The sequence below is a fragment of the Phragmites australis genome, chromosome 10, assembly GCF_958298935.1.
Source record: "Phragmites australis chromosome 10, lpPhrAust1.1, whole genome shotgun sequence".
Taxonomy (NCBI): domain Eukaryota; kingdom Viridiplantae; phylum Streptophyta; class Magnoliopsida; order Poales; family Poaceae; genus Phragmites; species Phragmites australis.
In genome coordinates, this window is record NC_084930.1 from 11496846 (window position 1) to 11522517 (window position 25672).

General features: G+C 52.6%; 1 long non-coding RNA gene across 1 annotated transcript in view; it reads left to right on the forward strand.

Moving 5' to 3' along the window:
• LOC133883482 (uncharacterized) overlaps window positions 1-25672 on the forward strand; it is a 31223-nt gene extending 5551 nt beyond the window's left edge. The window contains exons 2-3 of the long non-coding RNA XR_009902901.1: window positions 24817-25059; window positions 25363-25672. This is a non-coding gene — a long non-coding RNA (uncharacterized LOC133883482). The remainder of the gene's footprint in view (window positions 1-24816; window positions 25060-25362) is intronic.

A 25672-nucleotide genomic window follows, 5' to 3' on the forward strand; every position in this document is an offset into this window, starting at 1 on the left:
AGGGGGGAGGAGAATGCGAAGCACGAGGCGGAATTAACCGCCCGTGAGCGCGCCTTGTCCGAGCTAGTGGCGCAGACGAAGCAAGCTGCCAGCTCCGCAACCGTCGGCGGTTCTTCTGGCCCGGCTGGGGACCAGGGACTTGAGGCGCAGCTACGGGCTGCGAAGGAGAAGCTCGAGACCACGTTCGTCTCACGAGTCAACCTGCAGCACATGTTGGAGGATATACTCCGGCGGATGCGGTGGGCCGTGGAGAAGGGCGGTCTCGGACGGCTCGTCGAAGACCAGAAGAGTGACAGCCCCGCACGACAAGTCTTAGGGCTTCAGCAGGTCTGCGAGCGCCTCGAGGCCCTGCCCTGGGCCGTCTAGGAACTCGCCGCCCGGGAGGGACGCGGCTTGGCCCATGCGGTGGCCGAGCACGTCCTGGCCTGCTACCGAAGCAGAGACCCGAACTTCGCGCTGGAGCCGGCGCGGGAAGGAGTGGTTGAAGCCGAGGGAGAGGCCGCCCGGGAAGCGGTTCGGAGTACCGCTGCCGAAGTGGCGGCCGACTTTAGGCGGGAAGTGCCGCCACCGCCAGCCCCCGGGGACGACTCAGAAGACTCGGACACCGCCTCCACCGCCGACTAGGCTTTTTTGTAGTCATTTTTCTTTCTTTTGTTGTTGTCTTGACGGATGTAAATATGGGAGTGATCCCTCAGAAATGCTTGTATTTGCCTTGTGAATATAATGGCAGCTTTTCTTTGGGCTCGCAACTCTAGTGTTCTTGAGTACTTAGTGTTTCTTCCGATGTTTTGCCTTGAAGCCCCGGGGAGTACTCAGTCGGACCGTTCCCGACCTTTCCATCCCCGAGAACGAAGTTGTCTCGATTGCTGTTGTTGGCGCGTTCAGCCCTCGAGCCCTCGCGAGTCCGCATCGTCTAAGTTGAAAGACAAAGACACGAACTTCCTTGCTCGGGAGATAGATCGATCCAGCACGAAACACGCCGTGACCGGTGAACACTTTTTCACCTCGCGACCACTCAGTTAGTAGACGGGAGACGCGTGCGGGCGGAAATGTGACCAAGAGTCCCCGTGGTCCGGTGGTGCCCGGGCTTAAGATGGACCGGACCGAGCACTGATAGCCCGCCCCTGAGGCCTGAGCTCCGGACTACTCGAGCAGCTCGAGCAATAGGATTACCCAGGGCACCCAAGGACTCGGTAGTGCTCGGGGTCCTTAAAAGCGGACCGAACACCACGACCACCACGAAGGGCTTCGGTCGGACATTACCATACGCGCGGTACACCTTTCTACAAACCGCTCTGTCATTCCAGGAAAAAGTAGACACACGGTAGGGTTTTGTGCGCGAGGAGATCATCTTGCCGAGCAGATTAAAATGCGAGGGCCCCCGAGCATGACTCGGGAACATAAAATTATTGAACGCAAATTTGTCTGAATTTAACCACTCACCGGACAGCTGTCGGCCTTTCAGCCAACCGATCCAGGAGGGGTGTGTGCTTCCGAGCTCGGGGTGCCCGGGGACTTGGTTTCTTCAGCCGGAGTGCCCGAGCGCCCAGAGGCACGCGAGGATCCCGGGGTCGGGTGATCTCGACCACTCATGCCTAAGTGGTAGGACCACCCGAGGACCCTTAGGGCCGACCAGCGACCGGGGCATCGAAGCCCTCGCGGTCGAGCTGCTCTTTATTGTCGGCCTGTGACTTAAGAGAGAATAGGGAATTTCTTTGCCTGGTGCGCTTTGTCAGTGCGGTACTTGTTATAGACTGCTCTCGTTTTCGACCCGAGACTTCTTGAATACCCAAACCGGCGGACAAGAGCGGACAGAGGCATAACCCAGAGGTCCTATGGTTCGGTGGCGCCCGGGTATGACAGACCAGACCGAGCACCGACAACCCGCTCCGGGGGCCTGAGCTCCGGACTACTCGAGCAGCTCGAGCGATAGGATTACCCAGAGCGCCCCGGAACTCGGTAATGCCCGGGAGCCTGTCACGACACCGAACACCATAGCCTACCATGCCGGACGTAAGTCAGCGGCAACTGCCCGCATGCATACCGATTGGGATTCTTTTATCAGCGGGGAAAATGAGAGAGCGAACTTTTTCTCGCACAATCGAGCATCTCACCAGACAGATTAAACATACGGAATCCAGGAAAATGAATTTGACATAGCGACTGCATATTGAGATATTGGATTTACAAATTTTACAAGGTTGGGTGACGGTGACTTACCCAAGTGGTGGTAGCCCCCGGTCAACTTGGGCGGGGGAAGCCCCCGGCCTGGTTGACCTGAGCCGCGAGCATGGCCATCTACGGGTAGAACCTGCGCAGGTGCTTGATGTTCCACGGGTTCGGGAGCGGCTGCCCATCCTTTGCCGCCAACCTGAAAGAACCTTCTCGCGGGACCCCGACCACGGTGAAGGGACCTTCCCACATAGGGGACAGCTTATTCTTTCCTTCGCGCGACTGGACGCGTCGGAGAACTAGGTCCCCCACCTCGAGAGATCGGGCTCGGACATGGCGCAGATGATATCGCCGCAGACTCTGCTGGTACCGAGCCGCCCAGACGGCGGCACGCCGCCGGCGCTCTTCCAGGTAGTCAACGTCGTCGCGCCTTTGCTGCTCCTGCTCACCCTCGGAATATGCATGCACCCGAGGGGAGCCTAGAGTGAGCTCGGAGGGGAGGACCGCCTCAGCGCCGTAGACGAGGAAGAACGGAGTCTCCCCGGTGGCGCGGCTTGGCCTGGTCCGATTAGCCCATAGCACGGCGGGAAGCTCGTCCACCCATCCCTTCCCGTGCTTAGCGAGCACGTTATAGGTCTGGGTTTTGAGGCCCTTTAGTATCTCCGCGTTGGCGCGCTCGACTTGCCCGTTACTCCGAGGATGAGCGACGGAGGCGAAGCAGAGCTTGATGCCGAGGTCTTCGCAATAGTCACCGAACAGGGCACTCGTGAACTGGGTGCCGTTGTCGGTGATGATCCGGTACGGGACGCCAAAGCGACTGGTGATGCCGCGGATAAACTGGAGCGCCGTGTTTTTGGTCACCTTGATGACTGGAACCGCCTCCGGCCACTTGGTGAATTTGTCGATGGTGACATATAGGTACGCATAGCCCCCGATTGCTCGGGGGAATGGACCCAGAATGTCCAACCCCCAGACCGCGAAAGGCCATGACAGGGGGATGGTATGAAGAGCCTGAGCTGGCTGGTGAATCTGCTTTGCGTGGAACTGGCACGCCCTGCAGCGCCAAACCAGCTCGGAAGCATCCTGGAGAGCTGTAGGCCAGTAGAAACCTTGCCGGAAGGCCTTCCCGACCAGCGTGCGGAATGATGAATGGCCACCGCACTCGCCCTCGTGGATCTCAGCGAGAAGATCACCACCTTCTGCCCGATAGATGCATTTCAGGAGGACACCTCCTGCGCTACGCCGGTAGAGATCCCATCTACTATGGCATAGTGTCTGGACTGCCGAGTAACTCTTTCAGCAGACGCCTCATCCCCGGGAAGGAACTTTTCCTTCAAGTACCCTCGGATGTCAGACATCCACGAGGCATCTTGAGAACATTCGGCGAGTGCAGCGCACTCGCCGGACGGCGGCGCCCTAACGGGGCTTCCCACTGAGGGCATCGCCAGGGTCCCCTGAATTGAGTTCGAGGTTTCCCCTTCGTCCTATTCGGCAGGTAGGACGGAAGGCCGTGCGAGTCTTTCTTCAAAGACTCCAGCAGAGACGCACGCACGGGAGGAGGCCAGGCAAGAGAGCTCGTCGGCCAGAGTGTTGTCGCGGCGAGGGATGTGCCGCAACTCCAGGCCATCGAAACGCCTCTCCAGCTTCCTGACCGCAGCCACGTATGCCGCCATTTGAGGATCCGTGCACTGGTACTCCTTGGATACCTGGTTGACCACCAGTTGGGAGTCCCCTTTGACCAGGAGGCGACGAATCCCGAGCCCCACCACAGCCCGAAGGCCGGCGATGAGACCTTCATATTCCGCCATGTTGTTGGATGCGCGGAACTGCAACTGTACGACGTACCGGAGCTCTTCACCCGTTGGGGAGGTGAGAACCACTCCGGCCCCTGCGGCTTTCAGCGAGAGGGAGCCGTCGAAGTGCATGACCCAGTACCCGGGCGCGCCGTGCCCGGGATAGGCAGAGATCTCTTCTGGGACGATGTTGGGGACGGGTGTCCATTCTGCCACGAAGTCGGAGAGCGCCTGGCTTTTGATCGCCTGGCGACTGACGAAGTGCAGGTCGAATTCCGCCAGCTCCACTGCCCATTTGACAACACACCCGGTGCCTTCCCGGTTCCGGAGAATGGGTCCCAGTGGATACGTGGTAACCACCGAGACCTTGTGCGCCTGGAAGTAGTGGCGCAGCTTCCGGGAAGCGACGAGCACGGCGTAGAGCAGCTTCTGAGCCTGGGGATATCTTGTCTTGGCTTCCCGGAGGACTTCACTGACGAAGTACACCTGTCGCTGTACCCGGCGGGCCTGAACGGCGGCTTTACCCGGGGGGCTGCTGCAGCCCCCAGGCTTGGCGGCATGGTCGGGGCTGGCTGGATACTCGGGCTCGACTCCCTGATTGGGAGGAGCAGTGTGCTCGGGCTCGACCCCTCGCTCAGGGGGAGCCGCGAGGACAGGTGAGTGCTCGGGCTCGACCCCTTGCACAGGGGGAGCCGCGAGGACGGGTGAGTGCTCGGGGGCCTCTGGGAGCTGGGACCCAGCACCTGGCCCCAGGCACTCGTCGCGCTCTACCACCAGCACCATGCTCACGACTTGAGGAGTGGCCGAAACATAGAGCAGCAGGGGCTCACCTTCGGAGGGAGCCACCAGCACGGGTGGCGTGGTGAGGTACTTCTTCAGATCGCGGCCTCCGGCGTCCAGTTGAAACGACCGGTCTTCTTCAGAAGCTTGAAGAGGGGGAGCCCTCGCTCCCCGAGCTTGGAGATGAAGCGCCCGAGGGCCGCCATGCAGCCGGCGAGACGCTGGACCTCTTTGAGTCAAGCCGGGGGTCGCATCTGCTCGATGGCCCGGATTTTCTCTGGATTGGCCTCTATTCCTTGGCCAGAAACCAAGAAACCGAGGAGCTTGCCCGCCGGCACCCCGAAGACACACTTATCCGGGTTGAGCTTGAGGCGGGTAGTGCGGAGACTGTTGAAAATCTCGGCAAGGTCCTCGAGCAGGGTGGCGCGGTCTCGGGTTTTGACCACGAGATCATCGATGTAAGCCTCGACGTTGCGGCCAACCTGTGAATCAAGGGTAATACGAATAGCGCGCTGGAAAGAGGATCCAGCGTTGCGCAGGCCAAATGGCATTGACATATAGCAATAAGTCCCCACCGGAGTGGTAAAAGCAGTTTTTTCCTCGTCCCCTACGGCCATGCGAATCTGGTGATATCCAGAGTTTGCATCTAAAAAGCATAAAAGATCGCATCCCGCAGTTGCATCCACAATTTGATCAATGCGGGGTAAGGGGAAGGGATCTTTAGGGCAAGCCTTATTTAGGTCGGTGTAGTCCACGCACATGCGGAGCTTGCCGTTGGCCTTCGGGACGATGACTGGGTTTGCCAACTAGTCGGGGTGGAGGACTTCTCAGATAAATCCGACGTCGAGGAGCTTGCTGACCTGCTCTCGGATAAACTCCTGGCGCTCAGGCGCCTGCCGCTGGACCTTCTGCTTCACCGGGCGGGCGTCCGAACGCACCACCAAGTGATGCTCGATCACCTCCCTAGGGATCCCGGGCATGTCGGACGGTTGCCAGGCAAACATGTCTGCGTTAGCCCGGAGGAAGGCGACGAGCGCGCTTTCCTATTTGCTGCCCAGGTCACCGCCGATCCGGACGACCTGGGTAGCGCCTTTGCCCACCACGACCTCCTTCGTCGGAACAGAGGCGTCGGCGGCGAGTCGGGGTTTGGATGAAGAGGGTCTCGGGCCCCCTGTATAGCCTTCGACCTCGGCCTGCGCTGAAACCAGAGCCATGTATGACTGCTCAGCGCAGGAGACGGCGCCGCCGGAGTCGGCGATCACGGAGATGGGGCCCGCGGGGCCCGGCATCTTAACCGTGAGATATGCGTAGTGCACGGCCATCATGAACTTGGCGAGCGCCGGACGTCTGAGGATGGCGTTGTAGGGGAGGGGGAGCTCTGCGATGTCGAAGAGGACGCACTCCATGCGGAAGTTGTCCTGACTCCCGAAGGTTACGGGCAACTCGACCTGCCCGAGGGGCAGGGAGTGCCCGGGGGTCACTCCGCAGAAGGGGAGCGACGGGCTTAGGCGCCTGGAGGACACCTGCAGCTTCTCAAAAGCCTCCTTGGAGAGGAGGTTGAGGCTTGCACCACCGTCGATCAGCACTCTGCCGACCTTAACATTGCAGACAGTGGGGGACACCACCAGGGGTAGTCGCCCCACGGCTGCAGTACTCGCGGGGTGATCGACCATGCTGAATGTGATCGGAGCGTCCGACCACCTCATGGGCCTAGTGGCCTCCTCGCTCGGGGTTGCCAAGCACACCTCGCGTCGCATGACCTTGATGCCACGGCACGAGGAAGGCGTGTAGGTGCCTCCGTTGATGAAGGCGACGGCATGCTCGGGCTCCTGGAAACCGAGCTCGGCGTTGTCGAGGGCGACCTCAACATCGCCTCCCCCGCGGGACTCGTCGCGCTCCCTCTGGCGTTGCTCGACGAGCCCTTTGACCGTACGACACTCTGTGAGGTCGTGCCATCTGGCCTGGTGTATGGGGCACCATTTGCCTGGCTCGGGCCCCGCGGGAGCGGGGACCCTCGCTGGAGCAGGAGCCCGGCCGGGGGCCGGGGCTCTTGCGGGAGCCGGTGTCTTAGCTGGTGCCGGGGCCCTTGCGGGTGCGGGCCATCTGTCGGTGCCCGCCCGGCGCTCTTGTCGGTGGTCGGGCTCTTGAGCCGGCCTATGGGCGGGGCCCTGGGCCGGCTCGACGGGAGCGGCCTTGCGCTTCCTTCTCTTCTTCTTTTCCCGCTTGTCGGAGCGGGAAGAACTTGGCTGGTCGGCGGCGGGGCGGGGAGCATGCCACGCCCTGGCTTCCGCAGCCTTGGCGCACTTATCAGCCAGTGCGAAGAGCTCCGCAGTGGTCTCGATCTCGTGCGTACCTAGCTTTTCGAGCATCCGCTCGTCGCGGATGCCCTGCCGGAAAGCGACGATAACAGCGTGGGGGGCCACCCGCCGGATGGTGTTGCGGACCTGGCTGAAACGCTGTATAAAGCGCCGCAGCGTCTCCCCTTCCTGCTGTTTGACGGCGTGGAGGTCGCACTCCAAGCCGGGGCGCGTGAATGTGCCTTGAAAGTTGGCCACAAACTGGTGGCAGAGGTCATCCCAGGAGCAAATAGACCCTGGGGGTAAGTTCATAAGCCAGGAACGGGCAGAGCCCCTCAAGGCAACATGAAAATAATTTGCCATCACCTTTTCGCTACCTCCGGCCGCTTGAACGGCCGTTGTGTAGATCTGGAGGAACTCAACGGGATCGATGGACCCATCGTACTTCTCCGGCAGCTCGGGGTGGAACTTGGAGGGCCACTTGATCCGACGGAGCTCAGCGGCAAAGGCACGGCAACCGGTGCCGTACCCCGCGGCGCGAGCGGGAGTCCTTGGTGGCGAACGCCGGCGAGCCGGGGATTCCCGGTGATCGTGGGCCGGGAAAGAGGAAGCCTGGTCCTCTGCCTCGGCCTCCTGCCGGGTTTCCCGCTGGCGCTCGAGAGTGACCCGGGCGTCCTCGTGGCCCCTCCGCTCATTAAGACGCAGCAGAGGTCCTGGGCTTCGGACACGGCCAGGGGGACGGCACTCCGCCTGGAGGCCCCTCGGCCCGTGCGGACGTTGCCCGTTGAGGAGCCAGTTTTGGCGGCGCCACGCTGGGTGGTGGTGCGAGGACTCCCGGCCTGCACCTGGCGGCGAGCAGTGCCGACCAAGGCGACAACATCTTGGATCCACCGGCCTTTCGGAGTGTTCGGCGTGGCCTGGTGTAACACCCAAAATTCAAATTTTTGCAATAATTTAAAACTTTCTTAGATTTAACTCAGGTGTTGCAACTTAGCTCAATAGGAAATTAATTTCTAAAATTAACATGGCCTAGGATAATTGTTTGTTTGCATTCATGCCGTTGTAGATGCAATAAGGTTTTATTGGGTTGAAAAAGTTTGCAAAATTTCGCTAGGTTTCGCCGCTTTAAAACCCCATTGGAAAATTTGAAGAAATTCATTTGGAAAAAGAAATTCTAAAAAGGAAAAATGCCCTCGGGCCGATTCTTTCTCCCTCGGCCCATTTTTCCTCCCCTTCTCCTCCTCTCGTGGGCTGTCTTCCCTTCCCCCGCGCCGGCCCATCGGCCGAGCCGGCCTACAGCCGCCCACCCAGCCGGCCTCTTCCGCCGACCCCCTCTGTCGGGTGGGCCCCGCGCTGAGCCGCCCGCGCTGAGCCGCCCGCGCCGAGCCGCTCCGCCCGAGCCGCGGCTCTGCTTCTCCCACCTCCGGCCGTCGGCCGTTTTTCCCAAAATCCACCTCCGACCGATTCAAATTCGAGCCCCCGCGCACTACCTCGCCAATTAATCACCGCTGCCGGGTTCCACGCCCCCTATTCCCACTTCCCCGACGGTTTCCCCTCTCCATAGCTCGATTGAATGCGAGGGAACCGACGCTATTCAAAGCCATGGCCGCCGGCCATTTTCTTCAAATTCCTGTCGATCCCCTCCCCCTCTCTCGTATTTAAGCCGACCATCGTCTTCCTGGTGATTTTCCGTGCTTTTGCAACCGTTTCCCCCTCTTCTTCTGCTCGGATTCGAATCCGGCGCCGTCTCCTCCATTGCCACCGGTGAGAAGCTCGCCGCCGCCTTGCTTCACCGTGCTGAACCTTTTTTTTTACTTTAGCCTTCGCTTCTTTGGTGTCGCAGGACACCGGGCGACGCTTCCCAACGCTCCTCGGTGTCTCTCCCGCCGCCGAACGCCTTCGCACCGAGCTCCAAGGCCGCCGCCCGATCTTCCCCGTCGCCGGCCATCACCCGGACTATCTCCGCCTCTGTGAAGCCTCGGTATGCACTCCTCGTGAGCTCCTCCTCCGTTTGAAAGTCTTTCCGTCGCATTTCATGGCCGTTTGCGTGATTCCGATGCGGTTCCGGCCATTCCACCGCCGCCGGCCGGCCGCCGCCGTGTCTGCGCCACCGGTCCGAGCTCCCTCTGTTTCCCACCTTCGGATCCGTGATGGATGGCCCAGATTAGATGCTCCAATACCCCTTCGCCTAGCCAATTCCGTTGCGACACGTGGGCTATGTAATCCCAGTTGGCAAAGAATCGCCACCTCATCGCCCTGTAAGCAGGCCACCTTATCCTTTTTGCCCGCGTAGCGATGCCACATCATCACCCATATACCCAGTCAGATTTATATTTGTTTTAATTCGGGAAAAGTGGTATTTTTGCACTTAAGCCCCTAGACTTCTCTGTAACCTCATAAAAGCTATGTACATTTATAGAAACCCCTGGATTTGTTTTATAAATAGGATTTTCAGTATAAAATCAATTCGGTAATTCTCTGAAATTCAAGTAATTTGCATAATAGCCCCTGGAACTTCAAAAGCTCATAACTTTTTGCTCGTAGCTCCGATTTAGGCGATCTTTGCGCTCATATTCTCGTAGCGACGTGTAGAATCTGTTTATAGGGTTTTTCTCTAGTTTTAGGAATGTTTGGTGTACTGTTCTCATGTTAGATTGTGTGCTCGTGTAGACGATTCAGTCCAGGAGTTTGGCAATTTTCAAGAAGAAGATTTTGAAGGACCTGTGCAACACTTCGACGAAGGCAAGTGTCTTGACCATGTTGCAAACCCAGCTTTTACATCAAGTAGTCTTTCTCAAAATATGCATGATGCTTTACAAAAATGGGTAGAATAGCAAATACTAGTGTTGGATATAGATGCTTTATCCATACAAGATCATCATGTTTTTGCTTAGCCATGCTTTAGATGAACATGTAGTGTGTAGGATGATGAATCTTGAGTTATGAACTAAAAATTGATATAGGAAGAATATCATGGAAAATTAATGTTGTTAAGGGAGTTAACAACGGAGATAATTGGGGTTCTGGGCAAGAAAGGGGTACTTTTCCCGACATGGTTGGTTGTTTGGTTGTTGGGTAGTATACCCTTATGGGGTTATTGGAGGTCTTGCCCAGACCATTTTAAGGACCGGTTCGTGGAGCGAACACCCATGGCAAACAAGGCAACCACGAGACCAATATGGTACGGCTTGGCCTAGTAACTAGATGTTCTCCTAGGGTTGTATGAGCCAATCGGATGTGTAGATAAGGAAGGGTTACTTCCCGATTCTACCCGGCACAAGAGGGGGCCTCTGGGGTGGAGGGTTACTCCACTTATGTACGGCGGTGAAACCTCAGTGGGCAAGTGCATTCTGGGAGACTCTCTGGAAAAGCCTCGTAGTGATCTCTTGGCGCACACCCCGGAAGTGTGTAAGGTACCATCAGGTGCCGGCAACAAAGAAGATCACGACTCGTGGGTAAAGTGCACAAACTCTGCAGAGTGTCAAACTGAATATTCAGCCGTGCTCACGGTTATGAGCAGCCTGGACCCTCGCATGATTAGTCGGGGTGGGTGTTTTTTCTTGGTCTGGGAATTGGGTTGAATTCCCGGAGGTTAAAGAAAACCTTTGGTACATCTTTTCTCGGTTAAAATAAAAATTTGTTTCCGTAGTTCAGGGCTAAAAACCAGCTTTTATGCAAATGAAACCCTAGATTAGGAAAACCTTGTCTCAAGCCACCATAGTAGATTCATTTGTTTTCCCCCACTTGTTGAGTATTGGAAATACTCACGCTTGCTGTTTCAGAAGGTGACGCATTTGAAGATTTTCCTGAGGATGACTTCCCCGAGGATGGCGCCGAGTTCTAGGCTTGTGGAACCTCTCGGTCGGCTGCCTGTTGGTTTGGAGCTGTGCCGTTCCCTTTTTCCGCTGTGGTGTTCTTTTCTTTAGACCCGTGGGTGGTCATTTTGTATTATTCTAGCGTTGTAATAAGAAACACTGTGTCTGTTACACTAATGAAGTTGCTATATGTATGAATAACTGATCCTGGCATACATATAGTTTACATCTGGTTTTGGTCTTTAAACCGGGTGTGACAGAAGTGGTATCAGAGCCGTGTTGACCGTAGGTCGCAAGCCTAGCTAGAAATGGTCGCGTAATAAGGATTAATTTATAAAAAAAAATTTATATTTGCAAAATCTTCATTTACCCTTGAGCTTCATTTTACTGCTTTATTGAAAATGTTTTCTGATTCTCTCTTATTTCCAAACTGTAGATGGCTCGTGTCAAGCAGACTGCCCGCAAGACCACCGGCGGCTATGTTCCTCCCCGTGCCCCGGCCACCTTTGCACCCAACGCCTCTGCTGGACCTAGCCGTGGAGTCACCATCCCTAAGAACGGAAGCAAGAAGCTGTACCATTCCAAGGGATTCGAAGCAGGGAAGGCACCAATGATACTGGTGGAAATGCTGCAGCGTCTAGGGTACACCAAGGCGCCTGTCTACCACGGTCTTCGCCAGATTTATCCAGGACGTGAGGAGTGGACAGTGGAGGTGTGCCTCTACGGTTCTCCGGAAGGCGACGACAATTATGAGATCGTGGGCATCCACAAAGCCATGGCGGTCCGTGCAAGCTTCGAGGCGGGGATCCGAGACGCAGCAAGGCAGGCACTGGCTCGTGTCTGTGAGCGCCATAGGAGTGCTCTGCGGGGGACCTCCTACGACTACTTCCCTCGTCGAGAGCGTGGAAGCCGGGACATCAAGGTGAAGGCGACCACCCACGAGCACAGCGGTGTGGCTCGAGAGCAGGTGCTGCTGGCCACCACACTGCACGAGGACTTGGATGAAGCCTTGGACGAACTTCGGGACACCCGCAAGCGCCTTCGTGATGCCGAAGCACAGATCAGGGAGCTGCAGAAGAGCCTCAATGGGATGTCCAGCTCTTCCGACTCAGAGGACCAGTCCGTTCGCTCGCCCTCTCCCAAGAGGCCGCGCCGCAGTGATCCTTCCAGTGAGGAGTCTTCGGAGGACGACGACCAGTCAACTGCCAAACCATCTGCCGGGTCGCATGCTTAGGAGAGTACCTAAAGCCAGTTTAATAAGTCGTCTAGACCGTTTGTGTTGTCTAGTCCTGGTGTCGTCGTGTCTGTTTTGTGATCATGTTATGAGTTGGATCTTTTTGTGATTGTCGATGTAAGGTGGATGCTCTTTCTCCACATTGCATCAGTTATCTTATAATATAATATAGTTGGGAGTCTTTTTGCTCTTGTTCTTCCTGTCTCAGTCTTATCTTGTCGTCTTGGTTTTTTTTTTCCTCCGTTCCCCGCTCATACCTTGGCAACCAGCAGATGGTGAACACCAGGAGAAACCCCCGCGCCGTCAACAACGAAGTCAACAACAACCAGCAACTGCCTCCTCCTCCTCCACCACCTCAATTCAACATGGAGCAAATGATGGCCATGCAAACGCAAATCCTTCAAGGACTAGCTCAAACTATGGCAAATATGCAGCAGGCCCCCGTGCGCATGCAAGCCCCTCCTCCTCCGCCGCAGAATAAGTTGGGAGAGTTTATGAGAACCAAGCCCCCGGTATTCTCACAGGCTATGGAACCAAAGGATGCCGATGACTGGTTGAACACCACGGAGAAGAAGCTCATAATAGCTCAGTGCAACGACAGGGAAAAAGTCTTGTTTGCTTCACACCAACTTTCCGGGCCCGCGGCTGATTGGTGGGACGCATACGTCAATGCCCATGAAGATGCACAAACCATAACATGGGCGGAGTTTCAGACCAGTTTCCGCACTCACCATATACCAGCTGGGGCAATGAAACTCAAAAAGAAGGAATTTCATGAGCTTAAGCAGGGAGCTATGTCTGTAAGTGAGTATGTGGCAAAGTTCACACAACTATCAAGGTATGCCCCCGAGGATGTCGATACAGATGAGAAAAAGCAGGAACACTTCCTAGAGGGCCTGAATGATGGTATCCAATATGCATTGCTTCCCCAAGATTTCGCAAGCTTCCAGGCTATGGTAAATAAAGCCCTGGTGGTGGAACACAAACGCCGCCAGATGGAGCATAAGAGAAAGATGTCTTCTCAAGGCCAAGGCTCAAGCAGTCGCTTCCGACCCCGCTATAACCCACCTCAACAAGGACCCATGTTCCGCCAACAGAACCAGCACCAGAACCAGAACAAGCTACAAATGCAAGCTCAGCGCTCAAATTTCCAAGCCCCTCGTCAGACCCAACCCCCGATGCCTCAACAGAAGTTTGGTGATCAGGCACCTTCCACCGGAAAGGCATGTTTCATCTGTGGTGAAGTAGGGCACTATGCCAATAAATGCCCAAGGAAGAAACCCAGCAACTCTCCCGTGCAGTATGGCAATGGGAATGCTCCAAAGCAGGGACAACATCAAGCTCCGGGCCGCAATGGGAACCCGGCACCAGCTCCAACCAACCGGGCTCAACAGAATTACGCGCGTGGGCGAATCAACCATGTCACTACTGAAGAAGTCCAAGGGGCGCAAGATGTGGTGCTTGGTATGTTCCTTGTCAACTCAAACCCAGCATCAGTTTTATTTGATTCAGGAGCATCACATTCATTCATCACTGCAAGATATGTTGCAAAGTATAATCTGCCAATTGTAAATATGAAGCAGCAAATGATTATTAGCTCTCCTGGAGGAGAGATGAGGGCAAAGTATATATGCTCAAAGCTAAGCCTTTGTATAAGGGGGGTAGATTTCTTAGCCAACCTTATAGTTCTGGAATCCAATGGGATTGATGTCATACTAGGAATGGACTGGCTGGCGAAATATAAGGGAATCATAGACTGCGCCAGAAGAGCAGTTCAACTGACTAAGCAAGAAGGCACGCAGGTCGAGTTTGTTGCAGCTATACCCTCGACAGAGGAAGGCTCACTAAATCAAATGAAGGGTATTCCTATCGAAGAGATCAGTGTGGTGAATGAATTCCCGGACGTATTTCCCGATGATCTTCCAGGTATGCCGCCAGATCGTGAAATAGAATTTGTGATTGAATTAGTGCCAGGAACTGCACCTATATATAAGAGACCATATAGAATGGATGCCAATCAGTTGGCAGAGCTCAAGGAGCAAATCCAAGAGCTGTTAGACAAAGGGTTTATCCGCCCTAGTTCTTCACCCTGGGGAGCTCCGGTCATCTTTGTACCCAAGAAAGATGGAACGCAAAGGATGTGTATTGACTATCGGGCTCTCAATGAAGTAACTATCAAGAACAAATACCCACTGCCTCACATTGATGGTCTGTTTGATCAGTTGAAAGGGGCGTGTATTTTCTCCAAGATTGATCTTCGGTCCGGATACCACCAGTTGAAAATTCGTGCTTCGGATATTCCAAAGACCGCGTTCGTCACCCGATATGGCCTTTATGAGTTCACGGTAATGTCTTTTGGCTTGACAAATGCGCCAGCATACTTCATGTACCTAATGAATAAAGTCTTCATGGAGTTTCTGGACAAGTTCGTCGTAATGTTTATTGATGATATCCTGGTCTTCTCCAAGGACAAGGAAGAACACAAGGAACACTTAAGGATGGTATTACAGAAACTCAGAGAGAACCAACTTTATGCCAAATTGAGTAAGTGTGAGTTCTGGTTGACGGAAGTACCCTTCCTTGGTCATATTATTTCATCGGGAGGTGTGTCCGTAGATCCGTCCAAAGTAAGGGATGTACTAAACTGGAAAACCCCGCAGAATGTTTCAGAGATCCGCAGTTTCTTGGGTTTAGCAGGGTATTACCGCCGATTTATAGAAGGTTTTTCCAAGATAGCGAAACCAATGACAGAACTACTAGGAAAAGGAGCAGAATTCAAATGGACAGCCGCTCGAGAAGCCAGTTTCAACGAATTGAAGAAAAAGTTGACCACCGCACCAGTTCTTATCATGCCAGACACCCAGACGTCGTTCTCAGTGTATTGTGATGCATCTCGACAAGGGTTGGGATGTGTGCTTATGCAGGAAGGTCATGTGGTAGCATATGCATCTAGGCAGTTAAGAAAACATGAGGAAAATTATCCGACCCACGATTTGGAATTAGCTGCAGTAGTTCACGCCCTGAAAATTTGGAGGCACTACCTCATTGGCAACCGATGTGAAATATATACGGATCATAAAAGCCTAAAATATATTTTCACCCAACCGGATCTTAATTTGCGGCAACGTAGATGGTTGGAACTAATCAAGGATTATGATGTGGGAATACATTACCACCCTGGGAAAGCAAACGTTGTGGCAGATGCCTTGAGTAGGAAGGGATATTGCAATATGACTATGTTGCGAGGAAGTCAGCCGGAATTATGCAAGGAATTTGAGAGATTAAATTTAGGTTTTATTGCCGACATGGATGGAACAGTAATAGAAATGAAGTCACAATAAGAACAAAACATCCGAAAAGGACAATGGGAGGATGAGAAAATAAAGGAGATCAAAGAACTCATAAAAACAGATAAGGCACCGGGTTTCTCGGAAGATAATCAAGGAACAGTATGGTTTGGAAAAAGGATTTGTGTACCCAACCAGAAAGTTTTGAAGGATTTAATTTTGCGAGAAGCACACGATTCTGCACATTCCATTCACCCCGGGAGCACTAAGATGTATCAGGATCTGAAAGAGTATTATTGGTGGTATGGTATGAAGAGAGATGTTGCAGAATATGTGGCTTTGTGCGACACCTGTCAGAGAGTAAAGGCAGAACATCAAAGGCCGGCAGGATTATTGCAACCCTTGAAAGTTCCAGAGTGGAAGTGGGAAGAATTCGGTATGGATTTCATCGTCGGGTTACCCCGCACTCAAGCAGGCTACGATTCTATCTGGGTAGTGGTGGATCGCTTAACGAAGGTTGCACATTTTATCCCAGTCAAGACAACATATTCAAGTGCGAAACTTGCCGAGTTGTATATGTCAAGAATTGTGTGTCTACATGGGGTACCCAAAAAGATTGTGTCGGACAGAGGTACCCAATTTACCTCTCGCTTCTGGCAGAAACTACACGAATCTTTGGACACTAAACTGAACTTCAGTTCCGCATATCACCCCCAAACCGATGGGCAGACAGAGAGGACCAACCAAGTGTTGGAAGATATGTTAAGAGCCTGCGCCTTGAAGTACAAGCAGAGTTGGGATAAAAGCTTACCATATGCAGAGTTTTCTTACAATAACAGCTACCAAGCCAGCCTCAAAATATCTCCATATGAAGCTTTGTATGGTAGAAGGTGCAGAACTCCGCTGTATTGGAACGAAACTGGAGAAAGCCAAGTGTTTGGGCCAGAAATTCTTAGAAGAGCAGAAGAACAGGTTCAGGCCATACGGGAAAACTTGAAGGCCGCACAGTCCCGACAAAAGAGTTATGCGGATAATCGACGGAGAGGATTGACCTTTGAAGTGGGGGATATGGTGTATTTGAAAGTCTCGCCTATCAAAGGTCTCCGCAGGTTCAAGGTCAAAGGAAAATTGGCACCTAGGTACATTGGACCATTCAGGATAATCGCTAGATGTGGAGAGGTAGCCTATCAGTTGGAACTGCCATCTGCACTGGCTGACGTGCATGATGTATTTCATGTATCTCAATTAAAGAAATGTTTAAGAATGCCAGAAGAACAGTTACCCCTGGAAGAAGTGGACCCAAAAGAAGATCTGACCTATGCAGAATATCCTATCAGAATTCTGGATACTGCAGAGCGAACAACGAGAAGAAAGGCTATTAGAATGTGCAAAATTCAATGGAGTCATCACTCGGAAGATGAGGCAACCTGGGAGCGAGAAGACGATCTGAAGGCAGAATTCCCGCAGTTATTTGAAGATCAACCCGAATCTCGAGGGCGAGATTCATCCTAAGGGGGGTAGGTTTGTAACACCCAAAATTCAAATTTTTGCAATAATTTAAAACTTTCTTAGATTTAACTCAGGTGTTGCAACTTAGCTCAATAGGAAATTAATTTCTAAAATTAACATGGCCTAGGATAATTGTTTGTTTGCATTCATGCCGTTGTAGATGCAATAAGGTTTTATTGGGTTGAAAAAGTTTGCAAAATTTCGCTAGGTTTCGCCGCTTTAAAACCCCATTGGAAAATTTGATGAAATTCATTTGGAAAAAGAAATTCTAAAAAGGAAAAATGCCCTCGGGCCGATTCTTTCTCCCTCGGCCCATTTTTCCTCCCCTTCTCCTCCTCTCGTGGGCTGTCTTCCCTTCCCCCGCGCCGGCCCATCGGCCGAGCCGGCCTACAGCCGCCCACCCAGCCAGCCTCTTCCGCCGACCCCCTCTGTCGGGTGGGCCCCGCGCTGAGCCGCCCGCGCTGAGCCGCCCGCGCCGAGCCGCTCCGCCCGAGCCGCGGCTCTGCTTCTCCCACCTCCGGCCGTCGGCCGTTTTTCCCAAAATCCACCTCCGACCGATTCAAATTCGAGCCCCCGCGCACTACCTCGCCAATTAATCACCGCTGCCGGGTTCCACGCCCCCTATTCCCTCTTCCCCGACGGTTTCCCCTCTCCATAGCTCGATTGAATGCGAGGGAACCAACGCTATTCAAAGCCATGGCCGCCGGCCATTTTCTTCAAATTCCGGTCGATCCCCTCCCCCTCTCTCGTATTTAAGCCGACCATCGTCTTCCTGGTGACTTTCCGTGCTTTTGCAACCGTTTCCCCCTCTTCTTCTGCTCGGATTCGAATCCGGCGCCGTCTCCTCCATTGCCACCGGTGAGAAGCTCGCCGCCGCCTTGCTTCACCGTGCTGAACCTTTTTTTTTACTTTAGCCTTCGCTTCTTTGGTGTCGCAGGACACCGGGCGACGCTTCCCGACGCTCCTCGGTGTCTCTCCCGCCGCCGAACGCCTTCGCACCGAGCTCCAAGGCCGCCGCCCGATCTTCCCCGTCGCCGGCCATCACCCGGACTATCTCCGCCTCTGTGAAGCCTCGGTATGCACTCCTCGTGAGCTCCTCCTCCGTTTGAAAGTCTTTCCGTCGCATTTCGTGGCCGTTTGCGTGATTCCGATGCGGTTCCGGCCATTCCACCGCCGCCGGCCGGCCACCGCCGTGTCTGCGCCACCGGTCCGAGCTCCCTCTGTTTCCCACCTTCGGATCCGTGATGGATGGCCCAGATTAGATGCTCCAATACCCCTTCGCCTAGCCAATTCCGTTGCGACACGTGGGCTATGTAATCCCAGTTGGCAAAGAATCGCCACCTCATCGCCCTGTAAGCCGGCCACCTCAGCCTTTTTGCCCGCGTAGCGATGCCACATCATCACCCATATACCCAGTCAGATTTATATTTGTTTTAATTCGGGAAAAGTGGTATTTTTGCACTTAAGCCCCTAGACTTCTCTGTAACCTCATAAAAGCTATGTACATTTATAGAAACCCCTGGATTTGTTTTATAAATAGGATTTTCAGTATAAAATCAATTCGGTAATTCTCTGAAATTCAAGTAATTTGCATAATAGCCCCTGGAACTTCAAAAGCTCATAACTTTTTGCTCGTAGCTCCGATTTAGGCGATCTTTGCGCTCATATTCTCGTAGCGACGTGTAGAATCTGTTTATAGGGTTTTTCTCTAGTTTTAGGAATGTTTGGTGTACTGTTCTCATGTTAGATTGTGTGCTCGTGTAGACGATTCAGTCCAGGAGTTTGGCAATTTTCAAGAAGAAGATTTTGAAGGACCTGTGCAACACTTCGACGAAGGCAAGTGTCTTGACCATGTTGCAAACCCAGCTTTTACATCAAGTAGTCTTTCTCAAAATATGCATGATGCTTTACAAAAATGGGTAGAATAGCAAATACTAGTGTTGGATATAGATGCTTTATCCATACAAGATCATCATGTTTTTGCTTAGCCATGCTTTAGATGAACATGTAGCGTGTAGGATGATGAATCTTGAGTTATGAACTAAAAATTGATATAGGAAGAATATCATGGAAAATTAATGTTGTTAAGGGAGTTAACAACGGAGATAATTGGGGTTCTGGGCAAGAAAGGGGTACTTTTCCCGATATGGTTGGTTGTTTGGTTGTTGGGTAGTATATCCTTATGGGGTTATTGGAGGTCTTGCCCAGACCATTTTAAGGACCGGTTCGTGGAGCGAACACCCATGGCAAACAAGGCAACCACGAGACCAATATGGTACGGCTTGGCCTAGTAACTAGATGTTCTCCTAGGGTTGTATGAGCCAATCGGATGTGTAGATAAGGAAGGGTTACTTCCCGATTCTACCCGGGACAAGAGGGGGCCTCTGGGGTGGAGGGTTACTCCACTTATGTACGGCGGTGAAACCTCAGTGGGCAAGTGTATTCTGGGAGACTCTCTGGAAAAGCCTCGTAGTGATCTCTTGGCGCACACCCCGGAAGTGTGTAAGGTACCATCAGGTGCCGGCAACAGAGAAGATCACGACTCGTGGGTAAAGTGCACAAACTCTGCAGAGTGTCAAACTGAATATTCAACCGTGCTCACGGTTATGAGCAGCCTGGACCCTCGCATGATTAGTCGGGGTGGGTGTTTTTTCTTGGTCTGGGAATTGGGTTGAATTCCCGGAGGTTAAAGAAAACCTTTGGTACATCTTTTCTCGGTTAAAATAAAAATTTGTTTCCGTAGTTCAGGGCTAAAAACCAGCTTTTATGCAAATGAAACCCTAGATTAGGAAAACCTTGTCTCAAGCCACCATAGTAGATTCATTTGTTTTCCCCCACTTGTTGAGTATTGGAAATACTCACGCTTGCTGTTTTAGAAGGTGACGCATTTGAAGATTTTCCTGAGGATGACTTCCCCGAGGATGGCGCCGAGTTCTAGGCTTGTGGAACCTCTCGGTCGGCTGCCTGTTGGTTTGGAGCTGTGCCGTTCCCTTTTTCCGCTGTGGTGTTCTTTTCTTTAGACCCGTGGGTGGCCATTTTGTATTATTCTAGCGTTGTAATAAGAAACACTGTGTCTGTTACACTAATGAAGTTGCTATATGTATGAATAACTGATCCTGGCATACATATAGTTTACATCTGGTTTTGGTCTTTAAACCGGGTGTGACACCTGGACGGGCGGGTGCCTGAGGAGAGCATGCGCTGCAAGCAGCACGCTCCCCAGGCTGGCCTCGCTGAACGCGAGTCTGTGCCGAAGCGGCACCCGACGCTGTCCAGAGGCGGACCTGGCGGCCGGGGTCTCGACCTCCTGCTGGGGGTTGGAAAGTGCATCAGCAGCGGCGACGGCGGCCCTGCTGGGCCCAGCGCCTTGGTCCCCTTGGGAGGGAAAAACCGCGCGCGTGGATAGTGGCCGCTATTGGAACGCAGCAGCGACTGGGCCCTCTTGGGCGTCGGGCAGCGCTCCGTCACTGGAAGTGGAGCCGGAACGCTGGAGACGGTGCCCACCGGCCATCTTTTCCTTGGAAGAGAGCAAACGAACAAATTCAGGGATATTCCCCTCTACCTGGCGCGCCAGCTGTCGGAGGATGAACTCCTGTCGCAGGGATCCCGAGAGACCCCTTTTTAAAGATTCGGCCGGGGGGATGATCCAGAACGAGTTCGTCGGTGAAATAAATGAAAGCGGAAATAAATGCAACGGCCGGTGGTGGGGGATGATCGACCTAGTGCAAAAAGAAATAAATGCACCGGGGTTTAGACAGGTTCGGGCCGCACGGGGGCGTAATACCCTACTCCTGTGTGGATGCAATATCCTTCCTTGAAGGGAATCCTTCAAGGATATGCCTAGTTACAAGGGTGTATTGTCTAACAGAGAGCTTGAGGCTTCCTTGCTCTAGGTCTACTCGAACTTGCTTGTAGTGTTCTTTTTCTCAGGTTACTTGATCTCGGATCGATCTTTCGGTTACCTTGGGGCTCTCTCGGTGGTTCTGAGTCTTTTTTTGGTCGTTTCTTTTGGTCTTTCTGTTACTCTAGGGGTGTGGGGATGTCTCTGAGTTTTTCGGGGGTGCCTTCCTGGTTATCCATCCCTTCCTTTTATACACACGCCGACCTCGACTTACCCCAAATGGGAAAGAGGGGGCGCGAGTTCCAAGACGCCACGGAGAAAAGCGTCATCATTCCGTCCGGGCGAAGTGACAAGGGCGGTGGAAAAACACGGCGCGCATCCGACCACCCGTCACTGTGGACTAACTGGCGCCGTTGAGAGGGCCCACCGGGCGGCCACAGAGGCACCCGACGCGCCCACCCTGTCTTGTTCTTCTGCCAGGGCAAGGTGGTAGGCGGAATGCTTTGATCCTGGCAACGTTATCCCGAGATACCCCGGATGATACGGGACGGGACCCGTGCAATTAATGGACCCATGCCCCTCTGCCAAAGCATGGCAGGGACTGACACTGCGGCGTGGGCAGTTGGGAATGTCAGGATGTCAAGATGTCAGGCCGCGCATGCCCATTAAATGCAGCTTCGGACCTTTGACTGGCTGACACCTCGCCGACGGGTCCTTCCGGGTCGTCGGGGCGTCGGGTGATCTTGCGCGAACCTTCGGGGAACCGAGTGCTCGGGGGCTGCCACGTGCAGCCTCGAACACTCTCTCCCGAGCACTCCTGTAGAACCTTCGGGGAACCGAGTCCTCGGGGGCTGCCACGTGCAGCCCCGAGCACTCTCTCCCGAGCACTCCTGTAGAACCTTTGGAGAACCGAGTCCTCGGGGGCTGCCACGTGCAGCCTCGAGCACTCTCTCCCGAGCACTCCTGTAGAATCTTCGGGGAACCGAGTCCTCGGGGGCTGCAACGTTCAGCCCTGAGCACTCTCTCCCGAGCCCTTCTGTAGATCCTTCGGGGAACCGAGTGCTCGGGGGCCACCACGTGCAGCCCCGAGCACTCTCTCCCGAGCACTTGGTTGTTTGGCCCATCGGGGGACTATGGTACTTGGGGGCGAGCGGGCACCTTCCCGAGCACTTTCTTCCCGGTACTTGGACTCTGCGGGTCATCGGGGAACTGGGGTGCTCAGGAACCAGAGGCTGTGGCCCCGAGCACCTTCTCCTGGAACTTAGATTTTCCTCATCCTGCAGGGGGACCTCGCGGGATGGTGACACGTGGCGGACGGTCGGCCTGGTCTCGGGACTTAGAGACCCCCGGTTCCTGATACACCGACAACGTCGATGTAGACATCGGCTCTGAGATGTAGATGATCGTCGGCTTGACGAAGAAGTCGGTGTAGATGGTTGTCGCTGGCTTGATGCAGTAGTATGTGCTGGTGAAGGAGTCTTGATCGGTGAAGCTAGAGGCGATGGCGGTGGTGGTCTTCGAGTCGATTCAGAGCCATGTTAGGATCGGGAAGGAGTTGTTAGGGTGTTTAGAACCTTACGGGATGGATAAGTCCGCTAGGCGCCTGACCCCCTTATCTATATGATGCTGCTTGACTTGAGAACATAACCATACATTGGTTACACCTCCGGTCGTGGTATGTATGGAGACAAGACTCTTCTCATCTCTCGGTCGTTAGTTAGGATACGTTCGGTGTTTGCCAAAATTAATTCCAACAGTGGTCAGTTCTCCATTGGAAACCTAGAACTCCAATCACGATCAGGTCATTTTTTATTGAGATAATAAAAATTGATGTGGAATTAAAACCACTAGAAGCGCATCTCGATACTGCTTAATCCAGTTGCCCACATGATCCACCTGCAATCGTACATAAATAAACAAAGGCAGAGTCACAAGGAGTATAGTTTTATCCGTACGTCAAGGCTTTTGATCATCGTTCTCTGTACCTCTTGGACACCCGGTACTCCTCAATTTGCTGTCATTTTCACTTTAGTCAAATGATAAATAATGACAGTTTTTCTCGAAGAACAAGAAACTATCATCATACACAATCTTAGGAATTTCCTATAATTTTACATGGGTGTTTAGTCACCTCTTTCACCTAATTTTTTTCTCTCCCTCCCTCTTCACATTTCTCTCCAACTTCAGTGAGATCTGACCCTTTCTTCTCCATTAAATCCGACCCGATCTGTTTCATCATCGATGAGCTCCAGCAAGGACAAGAGATTAGAGTTCAGGATTCATCATGTTTCCTAGGAATAGAGGGAGTCAGAGGCTGATGATCGGATCGGTGGTGTGACGAGGTAGTGGTGGGCCACTAGAGCAGCGGGTGCCATAAGAGTAATGAGCAGGATCGGCAGCAAAGGTATCAAAAAAGAGATAGATTAGTAAAGGAGTGGACGACTAGAGACGGTGAGGGCACCGATAGAGACACGATAGAAGGGTGAGATGGCGCAAAGCTTGCCAACGAGGAGAAAGGAGGTTAAGGAATGAAGAATAAATTGGGCGGTAGGAGGGTGATCCGACGAAATTCAGGTTATTGACTGGTACAGTGGGTCTAATCTTAACACCAAACTAATCACTTGGTGATAAATTATACGTTCTGTCAAGCACCATACATTCTTTTTTACAAAAACATGGAGTTAAATATGCCGCTCGACGCGGACATATTTTTCCCCCTTTTGGCTTATGAATAGATGATGACATGACTCATGAGAAGCTGTTCCGTTGCTTACGCACGCAGTGAATGGATGGATAAATGCCACGTCACTTGTTCAGTTACCAAGTCACTGGATACAAAAGTCAGCAGCACTGTCTGAACTCTGAAGGCTTATCATCGCAGCTGTGGAGTATACTCCAGGCGAACATTTTGATGCAAACTTCCGGTTGTATGCAACCGTGCAAACTTTGGCTCTGGACCACTTGCTCCCCGCATTCAACGGTGTGCCTTCATCCCACCATCCCATCCATCGGATTTGCAAAAACCCTCTCGTCCCTTTTTGATGTTTCGTGATTTCGTCCTCTCTCTCCCCGCCGGCACCCTGCCCATAGCCGCATTTCCAAATTCCATCGGGCTCCTCCTTCGTGGTGTAGAGTGGATACGTCATCAGGCTCCTCCTTAGCGGCATGGTATGGATTGGACGGTGATGGGATCAGATGTGATGGTCTCGATGGCGACGGAGTCTGGCGCGGCGGCCATAAGTGAGATGGCCAGAGGCGCGCCGACCACTGGTGAGATGGCCAGAGGAGCAGCGGAACAGCGACGGGCACGACGGTCACAAGCATGACACACTAGACAACGATGGGCATGGCACCTTCATGCTCGGCGCCAACGCCCTAGACGAAGAGTTGCGCTCGCAGTCAGTACACCTCGACGCCGAGGATACCCTCCACCTGCAAACAAAATGCTCCTGCGAGCTGGCGCACTCACTGTGTTGCAAATAAAGAATAAAAGAAAACAAAAGAAATTCGATGGGCTTGCTTTGCTACTTCCACAAGCGCATTTGTGGTTGCTTCTACTGCTACGACGGGTTAAGACTTGGTGATGAAACGCATGGCAGTGCAAAAACCATTCCTGTGACATCTGAAATGCAGATGATAAATTAACATTTCAAATGATCTTTGATTGGAATGTTGGGATTAAACACTCAAAATGATAGTATTCATGTTGTTCCAATTTTCGTTACATAAGACTAAACCCAACCGATTCTCTTCACGATCCAGATTCGCGTCGTGAAGGGATTTTCGTTCTCTTCAGCGCTCTAACAGTTTTCCTTCACGGTTCCTGTCAGGAAGGGATTCCTAAAGTCATTCCTTTCAGAATAGGATTCTCTCCTTTCCCTTCGCGATTCTCCTCGAAGAGAAACTGTTGGAGATGAGAGAAAATAAAAGGAATAGGAACGGAGAAGGGAATCAGAAAAGGAACAAAATAAAGGGAATATGGTTGGGATGTTCTAACTCATTATTGCTTAGCTCTGTATGCACTTTGCAATGCTATATTCTCAATTGCTGATTTGCCCCTTTCATCTTGAACTTTCACACCTCTGCAGAAGGCATCCCAATTCAAGAGCCAAGCATCCCGCTGAAGGAATCCATCACGATGGTGCGGCAAACTCCGATCATAAAGCCTATGCTTTCTGCCAATGAAGTGACTCCATGGCCTGTGCTGGGGCACCTGTGAATTATGTGATCAGTGACATAGGATCACTCGCCCTGCTACTCGCTAGGATACCATGCAACCCCAGCAGATTTACCGGCTACTTGGAATTTTAAAGTACACCGTTGTAGAACTCGTAAGTTCCTGTTCATGTGGAATGATATTTAGGCCGCCTGCTTTAGTTGATGTTTCTTTTGTACCCATGTTTATATTTTTTTTCTGTAGCCTTATTTCATCCTATGCGCTTGATCAGTGTGGATATATATGACTAACCCATAGCTGTGTGGATGTATCTGACTAAAGTACCCATAAATCAATACAGAATGGAAGTTAGAAACTGTGCTGAGCTTCGATTCATCACTGTTGATTAGTTTTTTACTTGTTTTTCCTGATTGTGGTTATGTGGAAATATAAACCTAATTGAACTCGCTGTTTACAGTTGGAAGCTTATCTTAATGGGGCGCACCTCACTATATTCCATGCGACATCGAACCTGTGCAAGTCTGTTAAACCTTTGTCATAGCATTATTGTTCAAGTACCAGCCTTGGGAACCAAAGAAAGAGCAAGCCTCCTCCTCCCTGAGTACATGTACATTTGGGGACAACAGCTAGATTGTCAACTGAGATTGTTTGTAAACTGAGATTGTCAAACTGAGAATGTTATGTTGTCAGCTAGATTCATGTTGTAAACTGAGATTGTCATGTTGTAAATTGAAGATTATGTTGTTAATATAATTTCCAGTTTACAG